The following is a 21,388-nucleotide window of genomic DNA, read 5'->3' on the forward strand; positions in this document are numbered from 1 at the left end:
AGCTATAGACCATATGTGCTTAGATGGCATGAAGTCATTGACAGCGGGGAAGGGGACAAGAGTTTTTCCTGAATGTTCCCTTTAAGAGACTGATTGGCAGTAGTCCTTTGCCTTCCCAGAAAGCACATGAAATTTCTCCAGATGCTATAAAATATTTCCAAATGAGACGTACTGCTTCTTTTCCTAACAAGTGAGACTATGTCTGCATACATGCCAGACCTTTAAAGCACATTCAGTGCACATTCTACCCCCACAGAGCTACAAATCCCAGCAACAAACTGCAGTGCCTAGAATACTTTGAAGGGAGATATGGGCTTCAGATATGCTTTAAAGGTATAGTGCCTATGCAACAAATAAAAATAAATAAAAAATAAATGGCACTGAATGGCCATGATAAAAGATTTTACACAATGTTTCTCAAATTATAGTCTATACAACGGAAGAAAGTTCTGAAAGGTTTTTCTGAACCAATGAAATGTGGAAACAGTAATGCAAACCTGCTACCTAGCAACGCTTCCCTTTACTCTTATACACTTGTACTTAGACTTTGCAAGCTACATTGAGCTGATCTGCATGTCATACTTAGCCAAACCCCTCCCAGAGAGCAGATCACAACCATTTCCTTCTTGCCTGGAGCATGAATGCTCATACATTTGCACTAAGCTTGGTTTAGTGTGATATCCAAACCAGGCTGCTGTCTCCCAAAGCAGTTGGATGTTTGTTTCCTTGAAAAAGCGTCGCCTGAAATGTTACTGAGAACAAGCAGTTATGTGTAACAGAACTGGAACCTGCAACAAAACATTGCAATCTGTATAGGCTGGTTGGGTGGGACTTCCTGACTTCCTGTCACTGGTGCTGCTTACTGAGAGGGGAGGGGTGATGTTGGCGCAGTGCAAACACACTTATGGGCATGCCTGGCTGGCTCTACCAGTGTGTTTGTACCGTGCTGGCATTGCCACTGCTTCCCCCTTCTCTTCTCAGTAAGTCACAGTAACACTGGAGGTCAAGTAAGCACCTGACCACACCAACTGCTACTGATTGCAATATATCATCGTCCCATAGGGTTACTTATTAGGGTTCCAGCTAGCAGGGTGAGTGGGTTGTTCTTTTTTGTATGCGTTTCTGAAAACTTCAGAGTTACTCCTAGCACGCTGATACCCCCTTCCTCCTCAGATTTGGCTATAGTCTTGCAGGCACTAGCCACCTGAGCTAACTATTGAAGGAGGGGGGAATAACAAGCTTGGGTTCATTTCACCAGGTTGAATCCAAAGGTCACCTTCCTGTGACACTAGGTGCTGTTGCCTTAGTGAACTTTTTGACTTTTCTATAAATAAATAAATACAAAAAACGTGTGATGTGGAAAATCTTGTTTGGAACTCATGGGAGTTTCAAAAACAGTTTGTGGTGCATCATGGGAAGATGTTGTTCAAAGGGGAAAAAAGGTCCTGCTGAGTGCATGGAAGCCCTTGGGTATGCCTGGATGAGTTTGCTCAGGATTGCAATCAATATGGTTAGGTTTAATCATGTATTCCCCTTCCACTAAAATGTAAGGCATCCCACTGGTGGCAAAAAATTGGACACATGATAAAGTGGTTTGCAAGACAGTAGTGATTTGTTGAATCCCAATCATATATAGATATATAAACATTTAATCTCTTTAAATATAACCTAATTAATTTTCTGCTCTGGCACTTCATGTGTTGTTTCAAAATTATAAGATGATATTTTACCACACTACCTCTTTTAAGATTAAAAGATGGTATAGCCTTAGAAATCAATATTGCTTTGGGGAGGTTAGACATGCTTTCATAATATCTCACTGCACAGAATATATGAGGATGGTCACAGAAGAACTCTCTTTAATCTTCACACTAGGTTATGTCTTTGATCATCTATTAACTGAGACTATAGTATATTAACTTTCAGCTGAGTCAAGATAAAAGGTTTATGTGAGAGAAAAGTTTTCTTCTTTGCTATTCAGCACTCTTGGATATTAATAACAAGCAATATATGAACTGTCTCTAGATATAAACAATGTAGGCAACAGAGAACAAACTTTCAAATACGTTTTTCTGCATAGGTTTATCATGTCTAATATATTAACAGAACTGCATCTCAAGTGTTGAGTAACAAAAGAATACTAAAGAGGAAAAGAAGGAGCTGTGAGACTCTTTTTAAAATAAATATATGGGAGCAGGTTCAATTACATATTTTTATTCTCCCCACCCCCCAAAAAGCCAAAAATAATTCAGCACTGGAGATACACAAAATAACAACAACAACAACAACAACAACAACAACAACAACAACAACAAAAACAACAATTCTATACCTCCCTTCATCCAATGAAATTAGGCTATTCCTGTCCAGATAGGGATGCAGCTGGGCTACCAGCCAAACCTGATGGAAGGCACTCCATGCCATCAAGGCCACCCGAGCCTCACGTGACAGCAATGGGTCCAGAAGTACCCCCAAGATGCATACCTGCTCCTTCAGAGGGAGTGTAACACCATCAAGAGCAAGCCACCTCCCAGTCTAGGGAACCACTATCTAAAAGTGCCTCAGTCTTATCTGGATTGAGAACCATCCAATCCATTACTAGGGCAAGACAATAGTTCAACACATCCACTCCCATATCTGCAGATATAAAGGAGAAGTAGAGCAGTCTGTCATCAGCATATCCGTGACAACATACTCCATCCATCAACCTCTGAAGGTGGACCATCCTAATACGTACCCTAACTGCAGAAGAGAAAAGTTGCTGAAAGCCCAAATTTCAGCAGGAAGGGATCTGACCATTACAACGGACTGATGTCAATATCCCTTACTTTCAGATCACCCTCTTTCTGCCCAGTTGAGAAAGCAAGGTCCAAAGTGTGGCATTGGGCCGGTGACATGTTGGGACAGCCCCATGGTTACCATGGCTGCCATGAAGTCCTGAGCCACCCCAGAGCCATCCTCAGCATGGATGCTGAAGTCCCCCAAAACCAGGTGTCTGGGAGTCCAACACTGCCTCAAGACCAGCTCTGTTAGCTCAGGCAGGGAGACTGCTGGGCAGTGAGGTGGGCTGCAAAGGACCAGAATCCCTAATCTGTGCTGATTGTTCAATGCCAGGAACACACATTCTAGATCCAACCACAACTGAACAGAGAGCCTGGAAGAAGGGAGAGTATTTCTATAGACGAAAACAACTCCCTGTCCCCAAGGTTAGCTCCATGAGTTTAAGATAAAAGTCAGGAAGACAGATGATAATGATTACAATTTGTGTACTGTCCTCCACAAATTTTCACAGCAAAAAAACACAAAATAAAATCATAAAGTACATAATAAATACAAGAACAGAACAAAAGTGCCTGCCCTCCCATTTCCTCCTATTTTGAGGCAAACAACACAACCCAATTAAAACTGACTCATGGCTGGGGATTGGTTAACACATGACCTGCCCAGATTTCGCATCTCAGCACTTGATACCTTGAAGCTGAGATCCATTTAAAAAAGCATTGTGTTGGAGGTAAAGTGAGATAATACTAAAGTTCTATGGAATGTGTTAGATGAGAGCTCATACGTGTCAGCAGAACACCCACTAGGTGAATACCTTTAATGCGCTGAGCTCTTCTCTGTATTATATTCCTGAAACAATATTGTTTTAAAAAATGCCTTCAGATGAAAACATATTTGGAGTCACATCAGATGTGCACTTACCACAACTGTAAGCATTGTATTCTCTATATGTGTAAGGCAGACTTCTGCCTCAGCTACACATAGTGCACATAGATTGTACAAGACATCTCAGTACTTAGCTACAAAAACTTAAGTTTTAGTAGTTTCATGTGACATTATGTTTTAGAATAAGATGGGCACATGGACATTTGGTGGAAGTTACTAGCTTCTCACACACCCCAAGAAAATAATGTCTAGAGTGATGTACACAAGAATGAAACAGTGCCTATTCAACATGTAAACAACTCTCCTCGGCAAAGGAGGGAGAGGAGCACATACTTAGATTTTATGTTATAGTTCCACCTGCCCCTGGGGGAAAAATAGCCCACATTACAGAAAGGCCAAACCACATTCTCATCTCATTTGGAGTGTTTTGTGAGTGTTTGCTGCAGTGATTTACTGTGAACAAAATTAAGAAGAAATAGCTGAGTGCATGCACCCATCTCTTGAGCATTCTTCATTAGCTCTTTTGGATCATGGCCAAATGTATTTTGGGCTGGTGCACCAGGCAGCAATGTTAAGCACAAGCTTGCGCTTGGAATTATGTTCTGTTGAAACCAATGTGACTTAAGTGGTTTCTTTCAGCTGTTACTAAGAGCCTTAAACCCACAAAGGCTCAGGGCCACCAGTTATAAACCATCACACTAGGAACAAGGACAGAAGGTGCTTTCGGACAGGAGCTTAATTTACAAATGAGTCATTGGCATTTTAAAAAACATATTGCATTCTCCTTGGGTAAATCTGCATTAAATGCGAGGGAGGGAGGGAGGGAGGGAGGGATGGACTAGCCTTTTGATGTCAGCATTGCCATCTAGATGCCTTAAAAATAATTTGCATGCATGAGAAACCCTGATCCTACAGTAAATACGCATCTGAAAATACCCTAACACTCAGGTACCTTTATTCCATTTACAGTGTCAAAGGGTCTTAGTATAGTTAAATCTGCCTCTTTATCAGTCAGGGGGCTGTCAGCTCTGACAGTTCCCTAAAAATAATTAAAAACCATGGCTCAGAACAATGATTAGAAATATGCCACTGGGGTACATATTGTCTAGAGTGCTACCCTGCCTGAATACCATCAGGTAACAACTTATGTCTCAAGGATTATTCTTGAGAGTGAACCTTACAGCATGACCATCCATTGCCAACAGCTCAAGCTTGTTCAAATACTTCATTTCTTTATTCACCAGCAGTGAAATCCTATATGTTGTTGTTGTTTAGTCGTGTCCGACTCTTCGTGACCCCATGGACCAGAGTATGCCAGGTACTCCTGTCTTCCACTGCCTCCCGCAGTTTGGTCAAACTCATGTTAGTAGCTTTGAGAGCACTGTCCAACCATCTCATCCTCTGTCGTCCCCTTCTCCTTGTTCCCTCAATGTTTCCCAACATCAGGGTCTTTTCCAGGGAGTCTTCTCTTCTCATGAGGTGGCCAAAGTATTGGAGTCTCAGCTTCAGGATCTGTCCTTCCAGTGAGCACTCAGGGCCGATTTCCTTAAGAATGGATAGGTTTGATCTTCTTGCAGTCCATGGGACTCTCAAGAGTCTCCTCCAGCAACATAATTCATTTGTTAAAAAAATAATATTTATAAGTAGTTTCAAAGTTATAAAGAAAAAAGAAAAATTAAAAACAACACTATAATTCATAGAAAAAAAAGAAACAACAATACAACAAAGAAATAAAAAGAAAAATTGAAAACAAAAGAAAAAAGAAAACAACATAGATCCCAAATTACATATCTATAACTTCCATTTGCTTGTTTCATTGACCTCCTCACACCTCCCTTCTTGCATTCTAGTTCAATTAGTTATTTCAGCAAATTCTTTCCATCTTTCTCAATTTTTGTTAAAAAATTTATCTTGACAGTTTAACTTAATAATTAGCTCAGCAAATCCTTACCATCTTTCCCCATATTCTGTTATTCAAATTACCTTAATTTATTTAACCTTATCTTACCCTAAAATACCTTAAAGATTAAATCTTGGTTTTCAAATATACATAACTCCTGATATCATTTCTGCTAGAGTGATATAGTTTCATTCCAGCATTTTCCCTAATATTCATTAATTTTTAGCTAATTCCCTAAATAAAAAGTTTCCTTTATAAATTTTCTTCCAATCTTCATCCAGCGTCTCATCTTCCTGGTCTCGGATCGTGTCAGTCCTTACTGTCCAATCCATCTAGTCCATCAACCTGGAAGCCTTATGTCCGAGGCCCTTAAGTCTCTTCCATGTCCCTTCTGCATTTCTTCTTCTTCTTGTTTATACTTGCCCTTTTCCTTGCCTTTTGTTGGTCTCTTTCTTAATTCCTTTCCTTTCTCATTGAGGAGTAGTTCTCTGGGGGGTTCCAACCCAGAATTGTCTCCATCTCCCTTCATCGAACCCACCCATTCCCCAAAGTCCCACTCCCCACAGTCCTCGATAAAATCCAAAAAGTATTTAAAAACATATTTCAAGGTCTCTCCAAAGTTAGGAACCTCCTCAGCACCAGACTCCCCCTGGCCCATTCCAACTTCAATCTTCAATGACAGCGGCTTATGCTCCTGTAGGGCCTCGGGTCTCTCCATTTGTGTTATTTGAGGTGCAACCGCATCCTCCTCCATTATCTTCTGTTCTTGCCCAGTCAGTACAGATTCATGAGTTGGTCCCTGAATAATTTCTGTATCAATGTTCCCTGTTTGTCCACAGTTATTAACCACAACAGTCAAATCCATTTTTTCATTCATCAAGTCCATCTTCTCATGCATCTGTTCCAACAGGGCACTTGTCTTGCATAAGGCAAGCACCCAATCTTCCTCCCAGCTCATCTTTAGGCAAGGTCAGAAAAGACTGTTCCCACGGTCTTAATCTCACAGCTGTTGAGTCCTCAAGTATACTGCTGCAACAATTTAACAAGCTCCCTCTAGAGGAGACAATTTCTATTTGTATCCATTTTTTTTTTTTTAAGGCAAGTCCAACAAAAGAAAATTACTTTCGTTTTTCAGATATTTTCCGGATATTTTGTTTCTTTAAGATGCAAAAGGCAACATTGGAATCAGCTTGTTTCTCTTCTTTAACTATCTGTCAAAATATTCCGTTCACAGTCAATGAACCTACAATTTCTGTCTCTGACACCCCGTTCCCAGGTTAGAGATGGTGGATACTCATCCTTCTCACTCCCTCTCCTGCAGGGGTTAAACAAAATCCCCTCCCCCTTTTCTCCTGCTTCCAAGGGGGTTTCAGTAGTTCTGAATGAAGGAAATTTAGACTTTTTTGACAGCTTTCCAGGCTTTAGCTTACGAAGTTTTTGCTTTAGTCTATATACAAAAAGCGGAAGGCGGACTTCCTGTTTTGAACCTTCCCGCTTCGATGCCAAATTAAGATATTTCTTGATCCAATTTTCCGTTTCTACTCACGGGTACTTGTTTTAAATCCAATTGTCCACAGGAAAAAGTCAGCGCTCTCCGGCAATGGCTGTGCGGCTTCACTCCGTGAAAGTAGCGATCAGTTCGCAGCACCGCGCTGCTCACCCCTCTTTGATCCGGCGCCCCAAAAAGGGGTTCCTGGTGAGTAGGGGGGGCGCTTCTGGTGCCCTGCCGAACCCCACATTCCCAGGCTTCCTCCGCCTGGGATTTCTAGCGGGTCCCCGCCTTCGCCGCAGCAGGAAGACCCAGTTTTCACGGAGCTAGTTCCTCCGGTCGGAGGAACTCCGCCATTCACCGATGGCGCTGACCCGGAAGTCCCTCCAGCAACATAATTCAAAAGCATCAATTCTTCAGCGATCAGCCTTCTTTATGGTCCAGCTTTCACTTCATGGATCACTGCTTTGTCGTGGTGAAGGGGCTTGAATAACTCAAGAAGCTATGAGCTATGCTGTGCAGGGCCACTCAAGACGGACAGGTCATAGCGGAAAGTTTTGACTAAACGTGATCCATCTGGAGCAGGAACCAGCTAGCCACTCCAGTATCCCTGCCAAGAAAACTCCATGGACAAAATCCTATATAGGTGTACTCAAAAGTTAGTTGCAATGAGTTCAATAGAATGTATTCCAAGGTAGGTGTGCATAGGAGTTGTCTGTTGCTGATAGCATTTCTAGAGAAACTTGTCTACTACAATCTCAATATATTTAACACAAGACATGCAATAGTGTCAATAACCAAAGAAAGAACAAAGTAACTACATTAACAGTAACAAGTCTTTATCATAGTACTTTCCAGGAAGATCCACATTTCATGGTCATAAACAGCTTTCTAAATTAGTTCATTCCTGTGAATATGAGTTCATTCTACACTGATGGTAATGGAGTCTGCATTTTAAGTACAAATAAAGAAAATACCCCGAGAAAATTCTTGATAGCTGAGACTATGGATGTTTTCGAGCAATTGTACTTAAATTCTTTTTAACATATAATCGCAAATTCTTTTACTTTAAACTCAGCAGTGGCTAAGAATTAAAGAGACAATTAAAAACCAAACATGATCACAAACAGCATGGTGGAAAAAATACAACATTAACACAGCGCACAACGTCCCTTTTATTACTACAACATTACATTCCTTCTGGGAACGTATGTTAATGAAAAGTTTTCCTAGATACACAATGCTTTGAAAATCGGAGGGTGTTTTTCCCTTCAGAGGAACAAACCATCTAAGAAATAGTATGTATGATCTTTGAGGGAGATTATTTAATGGATTTTATTTAGGTCAACAAACATTATTTGTAAAAGTAACTCAATTAAGGAAAAAATGAATACCAGTTGACATATAAATTTGTATTTGTTGTAATGGCATTCAGATACCAAGAGAATATACTCACAAACAGTTTCCAGCCACCATTGCCACCAATGATTCTGCGTTGGCTCTAAAGGGGAGGAAATGTGTGAGTAACTGCTTGTCGGTAGGTGATTTGTGCAATTTAGACCCCTACATAATTGGGGGTCAAGGTTACATGAAGCGTCCATGTGTTAGCTCCCCTTTGTAGATGTTTTGAGCAGACATGTGGCACTGGGGGTGTAATGTTTAGGTAGTTTTGACAAGAGACATAAAACTGACCACTGTTCTCCATGTATGTGTTCTGTGCATGAGTAACATCTGAAAAGGGCTACAGGGACTACAGGGACCATAATTGTTTCTTGCTTTGTTTTTATTTCATTATTTTGTTAAGTTATTGCATAGTTTGTATTTTGATTTAATGCTGTATTGTTTTTAACACTCAATTGGGAGGCACCAAGAGTGGCTGGGGAAACTCAGCCAGCTGGGCAGGGTATAAGTAATAAATTTATTACTACTACTTGCATGCATGAACAGACTGCCACAGATAGAGCAGCACAGGCAGAAATTTCATTTCATTTCGTATCCCTTTAGTCAGTTTACAAAGTCTGCCAGTCACCATGTTTAGAAGTTTCAAGGGACATACATGTGTAAACCAAGCTCTCTCTCTCTCTCAGTCTTTCTCTTTGTGTGTTTGTGGTTTTGGGGAATCAAATCCCTTCCATGGTGGCAGCCAAGAATCAGAGAACCAATAAAAATTCTCCCCAAGCAATTCATTCAATAATTCACAGAGAGCAATGAGGGAATACAGTCTTCCCTAAATAATGGTGTTGCTCCAAATAAATCCCACCCTCTACATCTCCCCTATTCTACGTCACCCTGCGTTGGCTAATCTGAGCTTTCTGCCTCTGAGATCTCTCTTCTCCTACCCTCAATGCATGCCTGGTCCAGGGTGGTGGTGGTCAGGGATGCTTTCCAAGGACACTGAGTCTGTCAGCTGTCTCTCCTCTGGTGCTTCTTCTTCCTGCTGCTCCTCTTCCAATATCTCCCAGCTTCTGCCCTCTGCAGCCTCTGAACTATGCCCTTCTGCAAACTACTGTTCTAAATCTATACTGTCCTCCTGTTCTCAAGAAGGTTCAAGAGAATGGGGGGCACTATTCCTCCTCAGTCCAGCCCCTATAGCGTGTATGTGTAAAATTATGGTTATAACCATGCACTCCAGGAATGGGAAGGGGGTATTGGTTTGCTTTTGTTCTTGTTTTTATTATGTATTTTGTATTATTTTTATTGTAATTTTATGTTGTGAACTGCCCTGAGATCTATGGATGAATGGTGGTATGCAAATTTTAACAACAACAACAACAACAACAACAATGTATTCTTATTAGCTAGAAAACAATGTCCTTCTTTTACTCCCATTTGACTAGCTTACTACAGGGTAACACAATAAATATACAAATGAAGTGATAATCACAGCCATCTCTACACCTTGTATTTTAATGCAAAAATATATGTATCTTTTGTCATCTCAACACATTGTTCTGAAAAGCCCTTTCAGTATCAGTTCAAATTGTCAGGTCTCAGTGTTCTTTTTCTCTCTGTTCCTGTCTTTTAGTAGAGTACTCTTAAAAACTAACACAGTAATTTTCCTTGGCTTTCGAAGTGGTGGTGATGATATAATAATTGACTGGAATTGCTTCCTCTTCATTCTAACGGCCTTCTGAAGTCCTTAATATCTTTTGTACAGAGATAGAAAGATTTAGATTTGGTGCAATTGGCACAGTGGTGACCAGAAGTGAACACTGAAAACATTCAGGACGCCACCTATATATACAGGCAAAACATCTGCAGTGCAAATTAAGCATATCTTCTTTACACCACAGATACACAATTATTTCAAGTCTGATTCAATAATGCTACTTGGCAGGAGTCCATATTTACAGCTTGATAACACAGTAGGCGTAGCTAATTAAAAAGGTGGATTTATTGCAAAAACAGATAGCTCCAGACAACTCTAACAAAGCCTCCGGCACCATTACTCAAGATGACCCTTCTGAAGTCTCCTTCCGGTCCGGTATCTTCAGAAGATATTGAACTTTCGGCACTTACGTCTTTTGCTTTGCTTCCTATCTAGCAGCCCTCCTATTCATCGGCTTTTCGGACTGATTGGATTAGTTTCAGCCTCTTCTTGCTCTGACAGATTGTCTCCTTCGCTGTTTTCGCCTGTTTGAGCTTCCTGAGAGCTTTGGCTGGGTTCCAGCCCACTTTCAGTCATTCCCTCGGCAACTGGCATTCCAAGGGGTGGGGGAGCTGCACTGTGCACTGACCGCTGTTCAGCCTGTGTCAGATCTAACCCTCTTTGTTCTGCAGCAGGCTGTTAAGTTCCACTAGGAGCTGGCTCATTCCTGACACTATTGGAAATGGCTGCAATCTAAAGGGATTCTATATGTATACAGGTGAGAAGTGTTTGCAAAAGTAGCTATTCTGATTTTCCATCTTTATTCTTTCTCTCATTTTTTATTTTGTGCAGCACATCTCTCTACTGAAAAGGCAAGTCAATGTTAATTATTACCAGTGGTTTGATTTTTCTGCTTTTTAAGTTTCAACTGTGAAAGTTTTGAGGAAAGTCCAGTGTTCATATTTAGTGGCTAACCGTATGTGCATCTAGTTCCTTTGGATCACAGATTATTTTTTCAGACTATTCTCACTTGGGAAAAATGATTTATCATGCAGGGTTTCAAACCACAATTTTTCCATTTGCAATATTTCTCAATGACATTGATCATGATCAATGGCAGTATTGATCAGCCTTCAGCCCTTCATTTCAAAATGTGTTTATTTGTACCAAGTTGTATTTAGATGAATAATGCACCCCCTATTCTCCAGAAAAAGCAAGGCTAAACTATGGAAATGTCAAGCAAAAGCTTAAAAAAACAGTAAAAATAAAAATGAATTTAGGAGTGTTCCAGCAACCCAAGGGCTAGAATGCAGTACTCATTATTTAATGCAGGATGCGTCGGAAGTTTTATTCGAGATCTTTGCATTTCAAATAAGCACTGGGTAAAGATGAATGATAAGAAAAGTGTCACAACACTTCTAGATTCAAGTGTACGGCAGAAACCTTGTGAACTGCTAAATATTTCCAATGCCTATGGTGAGATATGAACATAGTAAGCACACCATTGGTCCATCTCGCTCAATATTGCCTGCACTGACTGGCATAATCTCTACAGGATTTCATACATCGTTATCTCCTACCTGAAGATGCTGGAGATCAAACTGAGGACTTTCTCCATGCAACGAAGATGCTCTACCAGTGAGCTACAGCCCTTCTTAGTATCTGAGTCACAGAGATCTAACAAAATCACAAAGAATCTTAAAAGGCCTCTCCTCCTTCCGGAGGGGAGGTGTTGTGGGCGGGAGATGACTCCCGCATCACGCAGGGGGCGTTATGCCCCCTGCCCCATCCACATGGCTGGCGTGTCACGCCCTCGGTTGAGCACCCAATCGGGCGGCTTGGTGGGGCCGTGGTTTGCTGCTCAAGACGCAGCCGCGCCAGCCATTCAGCCCATTCACTCAGCTTCTCGTCGCGAGTCACCCACCCACCACTCCCTTAGGGCTTAGGGCCTAGCTTTTCTCTTGACCTTGCTATGGACCTATGGTTGGTCGCCCAGGTTGCCCGGGCAGCCTGGTAGGAATTTTTCCAACTGGCATTGGGCCTTTTGGTTTTTTTGCCTACCTCGTAGCAATCCTCACAACTTTCTTGGTATTTGGCAGTTAGGCATTGGAATGTGTTGTTGGTATGTGGAAGGGCAACGTGTGGCCATCGCCTACCCCTTCAAATTTGGGTATTGCATTAAAGGAATCCGGCGGTTGTGAATCCTGTCCGATGCCTGTGTGGCGGGGGGCCATGGCACGACCCTCGGTGACATCAGGGGAGAGCTTATAGTTGTATTAGCATCAACCACCTACTGGTGGTTAATCCCCTCTTCAGACTCACCCCTCTTCGAGTGGGTGGAGTCAAATCTTCCGTGGTCCAATGCCTAAGCCAATACCTTCTCACTTGCTGTAATCAATAAAGTTGTGGCCTTTTCTTGCCCATTAACCTTATATTCTGTGTCAATGTGTCTTTATTCCACCAAGGGTCGGGTCCTCGAACCACAAATAAGGGATCCTATCAAGAAAGAAACACACACACACTGATCCATATCTTTCCTAATTTGCAATGAAAAACTGTGTATCAACAATTACTTTGTTCAAATGTTGTAATCCACAGAATTATGTTCACCCAGTTGCACATGAGTGTGCAGAACAGAACATCATGTCTGTATTATTAAAGTAACAAATACCATTGAGAAGGTATCATAATTAATACCAGCTAGAATCTACTAATAAAGTAATGGGGAAAAAACTCAGTTCTACTTTCACACTTTGATCTCTGAGCACTATGAGCAAAGCTGATGAAATTAACTTGGAAAATTATCTTTACTTTGGATCTGGTATTCCAATTATGTAATATTATTATTAGCTTTAGTGCAACTGCACATTTATTAGTTTCTTCAAAGTTACTTTAACAGATACGCCATCAAAGATGTATTAATTCTTGCCTTGAAGACATACTATATTCATCATTTCACCCAGAATGATTAAAATATATATGAGAATATTATTGTTGAGAACTAGTTTTCTACAGCTTGTGTTAACATCAGTTAAAATTAAGGTTACATCATAAATCTGCCGTAACATTGTCTTCATAGTTCCAGCATCATATGTAATACTATTATACATTACAAAAGCTCAAAGAAAGACTGTGGTGATCGGAATATTGCTGCTAGGCTTTGGAGCCAACAGTTTAAAAAACAGACAAGGCTTATTTTGCTCTGCAGGTGGAATCTAAATAGGTTTAAATGGTTCAACATTATGTTCTTTGTTAGAATCTATATTCCATTTGTAGAATCATAAAATAATTGGATTTCTGAAAACAACCCTGAGCACAGTTGACTACGGTGGCTTATGCATGTGTAACTGGTGTATGTATGATCTCATCGTCCTACAGTAGGTTCATAAGAAACCTATTGATCTGAGAAGACTAAGAAAAGGAAACTTAAATGTGAATTGTCAGGGAAGATGTTGTCCATTACCTGAGCAAAGTTTTATATGGCATCAAAGAATGTAAGAACAAAACAATCTTCTATAATCTAGTAGAGTACATCCTTCCCTCCACAGACTTGACATATTTGACAGTTGTTGGAACTGCAAGATCTATAGAACTATTTGCTGCAAAGTTTGGTGGGGATAAAAAAAGGAGCTAAGTTTGAAGAGGAAAGGTTGTAGAATGAAGGTCTAGTATTTTTAACAATCAAGATAGACTTGCTAGAAAACTCTTCTCTCTATTGTGATCGTATAGCAGAGAAAATGTAGTTATAGTTGATGTCACGTCAAACAAATAAAGGTAGGAAGGAAAGTTCAATAAACTCTGCACCATGCAATTGCTTTAAAATTCTGAAAGCAGCTTTGAAAATGTTTTGTTCAACAATATCTTTACATGTACATTGAGTTTCTGTGAGTGGCTTTGGATCTCAAGGAATGTGGAAGAAATAGAAATTCAAGGCTCCTCTCTTCTGACATTCCCCCCAGTGTATGAGCTGAAAGTGGCTGGTGATGATGGTGATGCCACACACCCTCCCCTTCACACAATGTATAGCTGTGCCTGAAATATTTTTTTTATTTTAATTTAATTTTAATAACTTGTATCCTGCTTTTCCCTATTGAAGATGGACCCAAATCAGATCACAGATCACAAAATTAAAATCAAGAAAACATCAAAACTACAAGACCAAAGTACAAAAAACAAAACAAAACTGGGGTGTTCCTCAGTGTATTGTTTTCAGCATATGTAGCAAATTTAGCAAACAGCACAACTTTTTGCATTAAGTTGGACAAAGCAGGTCCCTTGTAGCTATTAGTGCTCCACAAGGACTAATTCTCTGTCATTTGGACAGAGATGCTTCCTCAGACAGGTGCTCCATCCATAAGGGAGCACTAACAGAGGAAACACCAAGCTGAGGAAGCACCTCTGTCCAAATGACAAAGCATCAAGCTAACAGGTGAGTTAAGCTGCTGAATAACTAAAGGGTAAAGGTAAAGGTAAAGGGACCCCTGACCATTAGGTCCAGTCGCGGATGACTCTGGGGTTGCGGCACTCATCTTGCTTTACTGGCCGAGGGAGCCAGCATGACTTAGCTGCTTCTGGCGAACCAGAGCAGCGCAGGGAAACACCGTTTACCTTCCTGCCGGAGCAGTACCTATTTATCTACTTGCACTTTGACGTGCTTTCGAACTGCTAGGTTGGCAGGAGCAGGGACCGAGAAACGGGAGCTCACCCCGTTGTGGGGATTCGAACCGCCGACCTTCTGATCGGCAAGCCCAAGGCTTTGTGGTTTAGACCACAGCGCCACCTGCCACCCACTTATTAAATAAAAACATCAGCTTGGATTAGCAAGGGCTTGTCTGGAGGGCTACATGTCTCCTCTCTCTGCTTTACAGGAAAGAATACTGGAATATTGCTAAATAATATGCTACTTACTAAGTATACTCCCTCATTCTCATTCTCTTTCTCTCTCACACACCCACGAAAAACCGACCTATCTCTCCATTTTTATTACTTGCTTTATTTACACTTCATAATGAACTGTCCTGCTTACCTCACATTTACTTGATTGAAACATATCCCTGATGTTAACGTAAGAAGAGCCAGACTGTCTTATGGATTTTCTTGATGCTTCATTTGCTTTGCACAACTCTTAAGACTGGTGTGTCCCCAAAGTGTAATACAGAGAGAACAATTAGCTTCCACATTCTAATCAATGCTAATATGAGCCAAAATGCGATCTCCAGGTTCTGCAGGTTACATTCTGCTGCTTCTAATATCGGTTTACACAGTCTCCTCTTTTTATTGCTCATCGTTCAAATGCGGGGTCTCTTCAGGCTAAGTGCTATAACCTTGTAAATAACTCAGAGCCTGACCTTACATTCCCTTAATGGCTAAAAACACCTGGGATGCAATTTTTTCTTAGTGTAAATAAGTAAGAACTGAAACATACTTATGTATACCAGTAGTTAATTTGATTCATTTATGGGTCACTTACACATGCAAAGCATTTACTCTACTGGAGCTGAAGACTGTACTGTTAGACAAAGCTGGCTGAATGCACCAGGCTGAGAACCTGGAGGAAGCACAAGCTGAGGCTCCAGGGCTAGGTCAATGGGCCTTCTGGGGTTCCACAACCATTAGCTCCCTGCTGAGTGGCCAAGAGGGAGTGGAAGGCTATTAATGCTGTATTGCTTGAGAGAGAGCAATTAAGCTGGGCTGCCAGGGGAGAAGGCGAGGACAGCATCCACAAAGCCAACATAATGTGGCAGTACTCTGAGACAACCAGTCATTTAGCACAACATGGGTAAGAGGACATTGTAATTCTGCCGGAACATCTTTATATCATTGTGTTTTCTGTTACAGGCATGGCGAAAGTGTTGCAATTGCTTTCTTACAGTTCAAAGTGTATAGGATAAGACTGCCAGTTTGCACTTTACAAAGATCTCATTTCTCGTCAATCACTGTGGATCAACAGCAAGTTTCACATCAGATTATGGAGCAACTGAATTTTCTGGTATCTTGCAGTTTTTGGTAATCTAGCATTATAAAGCCTTAACTTCTATTCATGGTCAAATAAAGGTTCGTCCTATTATCATAACCCCAACTGTCTAATCTGGAGGGAAGAAACCAGATGGAACAGGAAGATCAGTGAAACAACCCACAGGAAACCTGAACTAAAACCCAAGTTCTTACACCTAATTCGAGTCTATCAGATGATAGCTTCTTGAGCCAGAGATGCATGAACTTCAAACTCTGGAGAGAGCACTCTCTGAACCTAATCCCCTCCTTTAGACCAGTAGCCTTATGCTCTCCAATGGTTCCTCACTCGCAGAAGCAAGACAACAGTGGAATGAGAGGTACAGTGCACTAGATGCCAGGTTAGAAGATGATCTTTTAAAGGTTCTCTGCTCTTCAGGAAGTGTGTGGATGTGGGATCAATAGTTTGTTGACACTGCTTGGTAGTGGCTCTCTAAGTTTTAGGAAGGAATCTTTCCCCAGTCCAACCTGGAGACACCAGTGACTGAACGCAGAGTTTTTCATATACAAAGCATAGGTTCTTTTCCTAATCTACACCCATCAAGACACTTCTGTCTCTATTCCCTGTTTGTAAAATGTGTAAATACTTTCTAGATGGTTGGTTCTTTGACTATATACTCCATATTGTGACTTCAATTATGATATGTATTTTGGCTTTCATGTTCCTGAGTGATCTCCTTTGTTTGCATTTTTCATGCACCAAATAACATGGAAATTGTAATTTAAGGCACCAGGGAAGCACATCCTACCATCTTACATGTTTTTTTAATGTGAAACTTATGATCCATTGTTGACTTGCTCTTCTGCCTTCCCTTTCTCTTTTCCATTGGTGATGAGAGTTCTGCCTCCTGCCTCTCCTGCCACAATGGCTGGTGCCATCACCAGTAGGTTGGTGGGAATGGAGTCCAGCAACCCATTACCTCCCAATAGTCCTCCTTCTTTGTTTAACTACATTTTGAGTAATGCTCCATTTTTCAACCAACTATACAACTCATGGTCTTTGGCTAAACATAAAATAAACCTGGATAGTTCTTTTTCATCTTGGACTATGAACTGAGCCAGGAAAGAATTGGACTAGGGGCAGGAATAGGCCCAGTACAGAGTATGAGCAAGCATCACAAATGTGCCAAATCTGTATCCACACTGGGTAATGGCAAGGCTCAGTGACATCACTCTTGTCTACTAGCCGTTGAAAATATATCTATGCCTGTATATCACAAGCTTTATTTACTAATGGTTATATGTAAATACCATTCCAGAAAGCTACAGATGTTACCAAGATTTTTAATTTGTATTTTTATTATTGTAATAATTTTTTCTAAGAAAATTAAAAATATGATGCTATCCTTTTGAGAACAACATTGCTCAAAACATTTATCTCTTATCAATTGTGCTATAGTAGCATTGTCTCAAAGTAATGCTGTGTACCACTGATTTTTACTTAGCCCAAAGACATCAAACTGGAAATTGATAAATAATACTTTTTAAGATCATGTTTGTAATTTAGTACCCCAACAACCTGAAGTTCATTGGAGGGGAGGAGAAGGTTACAGGCACTTGCTTTTTGTCTCCCAAGCTCACTGCAGGCTGTAAAATAAATGGGATCCTCCTTAATGAGGGTCCTGGTTGCGCACGGGCCCCTAAGCAACCCCCACTGGGAGAGTTGTTGCCAGGCATGGCCCAAGCCTTAACCGTTGGGCCCCGGGATCGTGCCAGGCTGTTTGGGCCAATTGGGGCAGTTGGCGTGATTCTTGGGGCCTATAAAAGCAGCAGCGCAGCTTAACTAGGGGAACTTGCATCACGCTGCCGAACACCTGCCCTCCCTGCCTAATTTTAGGTGCTGCTGCTTTGGCCTTGCTTTGGATTGGGTCGCCTGCTTTGGAGCAGGGGCTGGGTAGGAATTTGGCAGATTGGATGTAGCCACTTGGTTTTTGCCTACGCCCTTAGCAATCATCACAACTTTGTAAGGTTTGGCGGTTAGGAGTTGGCTTATTGAAGTGTGTGGGAGGGGAGGTGCGGCCATCACCTGCCCCTCCATGAATAAGGGTATTCCGGTAAAGGAATCTGGGGGTCCTGGATCTCATCCGAAGTCCGCTTGAGGGGCTAAGGCCAGGCTAGGACCACAGGAACCCCAGGGTGAGCTTCATTGGTCTTCATCAATGTTGCTACCTCATTTGGTGTTTATCCTTCCAGACTTCCAGACAGAGAGGCAGGAGTCAGTTATAGTCTGTTGCCAATGCCTAAGCCAACACTGCTCACTTTGCTGTAATCAATAAAGTTGTGGCCTAAATTTTGCCCGATAACTTAAACTAAAATTACGTGTCAGTGTGAAGTTATTTCAGGGGAAGGGCTTGGGGACCTCGGGGCGCAAATAAATATCCACAGCCACTGAGCTCAGCTTGGTAACCCTCGCAGCACAGTTTGGTGTCCCCCACCCCCCTTAGCTCAGTACAGGTAGTACATTTTAAAAAGCAGCCACTGAACTCAGCTTGGCATCCCCGTCAGCTTGGAGATGAGTGACCCCACAGCTCACCCTTCCCAAAGGCCAGCCCTGGATATATACACCTACTTGTTAGGTGTTCTGGGGCAGCAGTAGTGATCAGGTCTGCACACGAGGAATGCTTTGCCTAAGCACCCAGCTGCTAAGAGGCAATGGGTCTACAACACTTGTCAAGCTGGACACTGACAAGGATGTCTCCATTTTCCTCCCAAATCAACTCAAGTTAGGGTACCACTGTCCAGTCAGCTAATGGAGAAGCTGACCCTCTATTTTTATTCAGTTCATGACTGTCTGCTTGAAACAGGAGAAGGATTTTTGTAATATTTGAGTGATCAGATTTATTATCATTTCAGTACTTCATATAAAAAGAACTTTTGATTTACTAACCTGTGAAAACAGAACTGTGGAAACAGGCATAATTTAGGCTGGCAGCTTTCTTCATTAAAGTGGCATTTTAGTTTGGAACAAATGGCAAAAGCAAATGTGCTACCTAAGAAATAATGTGTCATCTTTCAGCATGGTAAGTGTGTAAAGTGGTTTTCCTTCAGAGTACTTCTCTTGATTTATAAAACACACCAAAAGAGCCTAAATCTTTTTTAAGGAATGTGCATGGCAGTGCTAAATAATGAGTCAACCATGTATAATAAAAATACGCACTATGTGGCGGGGGCTGTTGCAAAACCATCAGTGAAGATTGTGTGTGTACACACACCTCTTTTTAAAAGTAATAATGCATTTCTAATTTTGATGTTATAATTATAGGCATTAAGACCAATAGCAACAGCACCTTTCCCCCCAAATTTTTAAAGTTTTGAACTTACCGTACTTTAACAATTTAATGGTGAGTAACAACATCTTTTTTTCTTTAAAAAAACCCTGCATATATAAGAGAAATATAATATGTAAAGAACAGCATATCATATATCTGCATGAATGAATCCAACTGTACTTAAAGAGAACATGGGAACTTTGGAAACTCCAGCAGGAAACTACTGAATTACTGAACTGAGTTTATGGGCTTGGGTTTTATTTACACATCAGACATCTTTATTTTCTTTTCAGTAACTATAGAAAAAAACTTTTTAGTGGCGATATAGTCTGTAACTGTACAGGTTTTGAAATTGTTTTCATGTATGTCTTTATTGTTGAATTTCTTATTGATAAATCACTTTGGCATGTTTCATGGGAAGTGATACTTAAATGATGTGAAGAATAGTAAATAAAATCACACTACATGTCATCATCCAAAGGATAATGCATCTGGCTCCTTCCTATGTGAATAAAATGTGATCTATTAAAAAATATCACCTTAGCTATATACATATAATACAAGTCAAGCCTTTTGGTTTTTTTTATTTTATTACTATTCTCATGACAAGACCACAAATGGAATAAATGCTTGCTGGTATGAAAGATAGTTCAAAAACCATAGATTTAAAAAACTTTCTCCCTGCTGTTTTTGATAGCATTTGACTTGGATCCATCTGATTTGCATCCTGTTAAAGAAAGAATGTAGAATTCTGAAGAATCCATGTTTGTGAGACTACATATGAGGAAGTATCTGTTTAAAGGTTATGTTAATTCATAAAAATCCTGAATGTAACCCATTGTCACATTCAGAGTAACTTTCTGAGAGTGCATATTTGAATTCTGAAGGGTCTCCATGGTTTTTACTTTAAGCATGCATACACTCAAGAGACTCTGGCCAGTGAACTTACCTGATGGCCAAGATGACAGTTGTCAAACCTGTACCAGTGTCAGATGGATGAACTGAAATGGAAAATTATTATACCAGGGATTAGCTGGTACAGTACAAAGGCTCTATTGAGTATTAGACAATCTTAGAGACTAAGAACTGCATTTGGAAAATGATTTTATTGCTATCTCTTCTTTAGCTCTGAAAGCTAGAAATCCACTCCAGAGATGGACCAGCTGTTTTAATTAACAGTGACAGAACTGGAGGCAGAAGGAAGTTTATCCACAAACAGAAGTCAGATGATATGCAAACTAGGAACTAGTGGCCTCTGTGGACATTATAAATTATGTGTTATATAGTTCATCATTTTGACCAAACCCAAGTTTAGAATGAAAACACATACAAAACTACAGCAATGGATACAAAGACAAAAAGGAACAAATTCCATGGATGTAGCAGCCAGTGAATAGAAATGCAGCAGAGGTTTATTGGAGGCCAAGAAAGAATCCAACAGATCCCATGAGTGGTACAAATGTTGCCAGGGATAAAGACTTTGCTATGAAACCTAAAGTGAGAAATTGCAAGGCTGCAGAGCAGGAATGAACACAGAAATTGGAGCAATTGTTATAAGGAGAGAAAGGTTATAGTCCTAAACCCACTTACCTGGGAGTAAGCCCCATTGAATTCAGCCACTCTTTGTCACCATTACACGCAGCATTTACTGCAGTGTGACAGCTATTACTAGTCACTACATGTCCTGAAGTTTCAAGCAAGAGATGAACAAATTTCTCAAATCCTTTTCTAGTAATCGGGATTCTTTGAGCCTTCCTTGTATATTATATTTTTATATAAACCAAATATTCTTTTAAGGGTACACCAAAAAATGTAAATTGTGAATACGATAAACATGTGTTTGCAGACATACAGGTAACCTAATCAGCTCCTTCTTGAGCATAGACTCTATGGCAAATTCAAGTTTTTCTGTGCATAATATGTGTGAAATGGCCTTTGGACTATGTTCAAAATTTTATCTTTTC

The sequence above is a fragment of the Podarcis pityusensis genome (genome assembly GCF_964106645.2).
Source record: "Podarcis pityusensis genome assembly, chromosome: 9".
NCBI classification, from domain to species: Eukaryota; Metazoa; Chordata; class Lepidosauria; order Squamata; family Lacertidae; genus Podarcis; species Podarcis pityusensis.